Raw genomic sequence first — 6,392 nt, 5'->3', positions numbered from 1 at the left:
CTGTTTTTCTTGGTTTTCTTCTGCTCTAACCCTGCTTTTCTTGGTTTTTTTCGGCTCTAACCCTGTTTTTCTTCGTTTTTTTCGGCTCTATCCCTATTTTTCTTGGTTTTCTTCCGCTCTAACCCTGCTTTTCTTGGTTTTCTTCTGCTCTAACCCTGTTTTTCTTGGTTTTCTTCCGTTCTAACCCGGCTTTTCTTGGTTTCCTTCCGCTCTAACCTTGTTTTTCTTGGTTTTCTGCCGTTCTAACCCTGCTTTTCTTGGTTTTTTTTGGCTCTAACCCTGTTTTTCTTGGTTTCTTTCGGCTCTAACCCTGTTTTTCTTGGTTTTCTTTTGTTCTAACCGGGCTTTTCTTGGTTTTCTTCTGCTCTAACCCTGCTTTTCTTGGGTTTTTTGGGCTCTAACCCTGTTTTTCTTGTTTTTTTTCAGCTCTAACCCTGTTTTTCTTGGTTTTCTTCCGCTCTAACCCTGCTTTTCTTGGTTTTCTTCCGCTCTAACCCTGTTTTTCTTGTTTTTTTTCGGCTCTAACCCTGTTTTTCTTGGGTTTTTTTCGGCTCTAACCCTGTTTTTCTTGGTTTTCTTCCGCTCTAACCCGGCTTTTCGTGGTTTTCTTCCGCTCTAACCCTGTTTTTCTTGTTTTTTTTCGGCTCTAACCCTGTTTTTCTTGGTTTTCTTCCGCTCTAACCCTGCTTTTCTTTCTTTCCTTCTGCTCTAACCCCGTTTTGCTTGGTTTTCTTCCGTTCTAACCCGGCTTTTCTTGGTATTCTTCCGCTCTAACCCTGTTTTTCTTGGTTTTCTTTCGCTCTAACCGGGCTTTTCGTGGATTTCTTCAGCTCTAACCCTGCTTTTCCTGGATTTCTTCCGTTCTAACCGGGCTTTTCTTGGTTTTCTTTCGCTCTAACCCTGTTTTTCTTGGTTTTCTTCCGTTCTAACCCGGATTTTCTTGTTTTTATTCGGCTCCAACCCTGTTTTTCTTGTTTTTATTCGGCTCTAACCCTGTTTTTCTTGATTTTTTTCGGCTCTAAGCCTGTTTTTCTTGGTTTTTTTCGGCTCTAAACCTGTTTTTCTTGGTTTTTTTCGGCTCTAACCCTGTTTTTCTTGGTTTTCTTCCGCTCTAACCCTGCTTTTCTTGGTTTTCTTCGGCTCTAACCCCGTTTTTCTTGGTTTTCTTCCGTTCTAACCCGGCTTTTCTTGGTTTTCTTCCGCTCTAACCCTGTTTTTCTTGGTTTTCTGCCATTCTAACCCGGCTTTTCTTGGTTTTTTTCGGCTCTAACCCTGTTTTTTTTGTTTTTTTTCGGCTCTAACCCTGTTTTTCTTGGTTTTTTTCGGCTCTAACCCTGCTTTTCTTGGTTTGATTCCGTTCTAACCCGGCTTTTCTTGGTTTCTTTCGGCTCTAACCCTGTTTTTCTTGGTTTTCTTTTGTTCTAACCCGGCTTTTCTTGGTTTTCTTCTGCTCTAACCCTGTTTTTCTTGGTTTTTTTTGGCTCTAACCCTGTTTTTCTTGGTTTTTTCGGCTCTAACCCTGTTTTTCTTGGTTTTTTTCGGCTCTAACTTTGTTTTTCTTGGTTTTCTTCCGCTCTAACCCGACTTTTCGTGGTTTTCTTCAGCTCTAACCCTGCTGTTCCTGGTTTTCTTCCGTTCTAACTTGGCTTTTCTTGGTTTTCTTCCGTTCTAACCCGGCTTTTCTTGGTTTTCTTCCGTTCTAACCCGGCTTTTCTTGTTTTATTCGGCACTAACCCTGTTTTTCTTATTTTTTCTCGGCTCTAACCCTGTTTTTCTTGGTTTTTTTCGGCTCTAACCCTGTTTTTCTTGGTTTTCTCCGGCTCTAACCCTGTTTTTCTTGGTTTTCTTCCGCTCTAACCCTGTTTTTCTTAGTTTATTTCGGCTCTAACCCTGTTTTTCTTGTTTTTTTCGGCTCTAACCCTGTTTTTCTTGATTTTCTTCCGCTCTAACCCTGCTTTTCTTGGTTTTCTTCGGCTCTAACCCCGTTTTTCTTGGTTTTCTTCCGTTCCAACCTGGCTTTTCTTGGTTTTCTTCCGCTCTAACCCTGTTTTTCTTGTTTTTTTTCGGCTCTAACCCTGTTTTTCTTGGTTTTTTTCTGGCTCTAACCCTGTTTTTCTTGGTTTTTTTCGGCTCTAACCCTTTTTTTCTTGGTTTTCTTCCGCTCTAACCCTGTTTTTCTTGGATTTTTTCGGCTCTAACCCTGTTTTTCTTGGTTTTTTCGGCTCTAACCCTGTTTTTCTTGGTTTTCTTCTGCTCTAACCCTGCTTTTCTTGGTTTTTTTCGGCTCTAACCCTGTTTTTCTTGGATTTTTGCGGCTCTATCCCTGTTTTTCTTGGTTTTCTTCCGCTCTAACCTTGCTTTTCTTGGTTTTCTTCGGCTCTAACCCCGTTTTTCTTGGTTTTCTTCCGCTCTAACCCGGCTTTTCTTGGTTTCCTTTTGCTCTAACCCTGTTTTTCTTGGTTTTCTGCCGTTCTAACCCGACTTTTCTTGGTTTTTTTCGGCTCTAACCCTGTTTTTCTTGGTTTTTTTCGGCACTAACCCCGTTTTTCTTGGTTTTCTTCCGTTCTAACCTGGCTTTTCTTGGTTTTCTTCCGCTCTAACCCCGTTTTTCTTGTTTTTTTTCGGCTCTAACCCTGTTTTTCTTGGTTTTTTTCTGGCTCTAACCCTGTTTTTCTTGGTTTTTTTCGGCTCTAACCCTTTTTTTCTTGGTTTTCTTTCGCTCTAACCCTGTTTTTCTTGGATTTTTTCGGCTCTAACCCTGTTTTTCTTGGTTTTTTTCGGCTCTAACCCTGTTTTTCTTGGATTTTTGCGGCTCTATCCCTGTTTTTCTTGGTTTACTTCCGCTCTAACCTTGCTTTTCTTGGTTTTCTTCGGCTCTAACCCCGTTTTTCTTGGTTTTCTTCCGCTCTAACCCGGCTTTTCTTGGTTTCCTTTTGCTCTAACCCTGTTTTTCTTGGTTTTCTGCCGTTCTAACCCGACTTTTCTTGGTTTTTTTCGGCTCTAACCCTGTTTTTCTTGGTTTTTTTCGGCACTAACCCTGTTTTTCTTGGTTTTCTTTTCTTCTAACCCGGCTTTTCTTGGTTTTCTTCGAAAGAAAACCAAGAAAAACGGGGTTAGAGCTGAAGAAAACCAACAAAAGCAGGGTTAGAGCCGAAAAAAACCAAGACAAACAGGGTTAGAGCGGAAGAAAACCAAGAAAAGCAGGGTTAGAGCGGAAGAAAACCAAGAAAAACAGAGTTAGAGCCGAAAAATCCAAGAAAAACAGGGTTAGAACAGAAGAAAACCAAGTAAAGCAGGGTTAGAGCGGAAGAAAACCAAGAAAAACAGAATTAGAGCCGAAAAAAACCAAGAAAAACAGGGTTAGAGCCGAAAAAAAACAAGAAAAAAAGGTTTAGAGCCGAAAAAAACCAAGAAAAACAGTGTTAGAGCCAAAAAAAACAAAGAAAAACATGGTTAGATCTGAAAAAAACCAAGAAAAACAGGGTTATAACAGAAGAAAACCAAGTAAAGCAGGGTTAGAGCGAAAGAAAACCAAGAAAAACAGGGTTAGAGCTGAAAAAAACCAAGAAAAACAGGGTTAGAGCGTAAGAAAACCAAGAAAAACAGAATTAGAGCCGAAAAAAACCAAGAAAAACAGGGTTAGAGCCGAAAAAAAACAAGAAAAAAAGGTTTAGAGCCGAAGAAAACCAAGAAAAACAGAGTTAGAGCCGAAAAAAACCAAGAAAAATAGGGTTAGAGCCGAAAAAATCCAAGAAAAACAGGGTTAGAGCGGAGGAAAACCAAGAAAAGCCGGGTTAGAGCGGAAGAAAACTAAGAAAAACAGGGTTAGAGCCGAAAAAAACCAAGATAAACAGGGTTAGAGCGGAAGAAAACCAAGAAAAGCAGGGTTAGAGCGGAAGAAAACCAAGAAAAACAGAGTTAGAGCCGAAAAAAACCAAGAAAAACAGGGTTAGAACAGAAGAAAACCAAGTAAAGCAGGGTTAGAGCCGAAAAAAAACAAGAAAAGCCGGGTTAGAACGGAAGAAAACCAAGAAAAACAGGGTTAGAGCGGAAGAAAACCAAGAAAAACAGGGTTAGAGCCGAAAAAAACCAAGAAAAACAGGGTTAGAACGGAAGAAACCCAAGAAAAGCAGGGTTAGAGCGGAAGAAAACTAAGAAAAACAGGGTTAGAGCCGAAAAAATCCAAGAAAAACAGGTTTAGAGCCGAAAAAAACCAAGAAAAACAGGGTTAGAGCCGAAAAAATCCAAGAAAAACAGGGTTAGAGCCGAAGAAAACCAAGAAAAACAGGGTTAGAGCGGAAAAAAACCAAGAAAAACAGGTTTAGAGCCGAAAAAAACCAAGAAAAACAGGGTTAGAACAGAAGAAAACCAAGTAAAACAGGGTTAGAGCGGAAGAAAACCAAGAAAAACAGGGTTAGAGCGGAAAAAAACCAAGAAAAACAGGGTTAGAGCCGAAAAAAACCAAGAAAAACAGGGTTAGAACAGAAGAAAACCAAGTAAAGCAGGGTTAGAGCGGAAGAAAACCAAGAAAAACAGGGTTAGAGCTGAAAAAAACCAAGAAAAACAGGGTTAGAGCCGAAAAAAACAAGGAAAAACAGGGTTAGAGCAGAAGAAAATCAAGAAAAGCCGGGTTAGAACAATAGAAAACCAAGAAAAACAAGGTTAGAGCCGAAAAAAACCAAGAAATGCCTAGTTAGAACGGAAGAAAACCAAGAAAAACAGGGTTAGAGCGGAAGAAAACCAAGAAAAACAGGGTTAGAACGGAAGAAAACCAAGAAAAACAGGGTTAGAGCGGAAGAAAACCAAGAAAAACAGGGTTAGAACGGAAGAAAACCAAGAAAAACAGGGTTAGAGCGAAATAAAACGAAGATAAACAGGGTTAGAGCCAAAAAATACAAAGAAAAACAGGGTTAGAGCTGGAGAAAACCAAGAAAAACAGGGTTAGAGCCGAAAAAAACAAAGAAAAGCAGGGTTAGAGCCGAAAAAAACAAGAAAAATAGGGTTAGAGCAGAAAAAAACCAAGAAAAATAGGGTTAGAGCCGAAAAAATCCAAGAAAAACAGGGTTAGAGCGGAAGAAAACCAAGAAAAGCCGGGTTAGAGCGGAAGAAAACCAAGAAAAACAGGGTTAGAGCCGAAAAAAACCAAGAAAAACAGGGTTAGAGCGGAAGAAAACCAAGAAAAGCAGGGTTAGAGCGGAAGAAAAGCAAGAAAAACAGGGTTAGAGCTGAAAAAAACCAAGAAAAACAGGGTTAGAGCCGAAAAAAACAAAGAAAAACAGGGTTAGAGCAGAAGAAAACCAAGAAAAGCCGGGTTAGAACAACAGAAAACCAAGAAAAACAGGGTTAGAGCCGAAAAAAACAAAGAAAAACAGGGTTAGAGCAGAAGAAAACCAAGAAAAGCCGGGTTAGAACAACAGAAAACCAAGAAAAACAGGGTTAGAGCCGAAAAAAACCAAGAAAAACAGGGTTAGAACGGAAGAAAACCAAGAAAAACAGGGTTAGAGCCGAAAAAAACCAAGAAAAACAGGGTTAGAGCCGAAAGAAACAAGAAAAGCCAGGTTAGAAAGGAAGAAAACCAAGAAAACCAGGGTTAGAGCGGAAGAAAAACAAGAAAAACAGCGAGAGAGTTGAAAAAAACCAAGAAAAACAGGGTTAGAACGGAAGAAAACCAAGAAAAGCAGGGTTAGAGCGGAAGAAAACCAAGAAAAACAGGGTTAGAGACAAAAAAAACCAAGAAAAGCAGGGTTAGAGCCGAAAAAAACCAAGAAAAACAGTGTTAGAGACGAAAAAAACCAAGAAAAACAGGGTTAGAGCCGAAAAAAAAACAAGAAAAACAGGGTTAGAGCCGAAAAAAAACAAGAAAAACAGGGTTAGAACGGAAGAAAACCAAGAAAAACAGGGTTAGAACGGAAAAAAACAAGAAAAACAGGGTTAGAGCCAAAAAAAAACAAGAAAAGCCAGGTTAGAAAGGAAGAAAACCAAGAAAAACAGGGTTAGAGCGGAAAAAAACCAAGAAAAACAGGTTTAGAGCCGAAAAAAACCAAGAAAAACAGGGTTAGAACAGAAGAAAACCAAGAAAAGCAGTGTTAGAGCGGAAGAAAACCAAGAAAAACAGGGTTAGAGACGAAAGAAACCAAGAAAAACAGGGTTAGAACGGAAGAAAACCAAGAAAAGCCGGGTTATAACAGAAGAAAACCAAGAAAAGCCAGGTTAGAATGGAAGAAAACCAAGAAAAACAGGGTTAGAGCGGAAGAAAACCAAGAAAAGCCGGGTTAGAACGGAAGAAAACCAAGAAAAACGGGGTTAGAGCTGAAGAAAACCAAGAAAAGCAAGGTTAGAGCGGTAGGAAACCAAGAAAAACGGGGTTAGAGCTGAAGAAAACCAACAAAAGC

Source organism: Coturnix japonica, chromosome 13 (genome assembly GCF_054131305.1).
Source record: "Coturnix japonica strain WE chromosome 13, WE-NBRP24, whole genome shotgun sequence".
In the NCBI taxonomy this organism is placed as follows: Eukaryota; Metazoa; Chordata; class Aves; order Galliformes; family Phasianidae; genus Coturnix; species Coturnix japonica.
Note: the sequence above shows the minus strand (reverse complement) of the source record.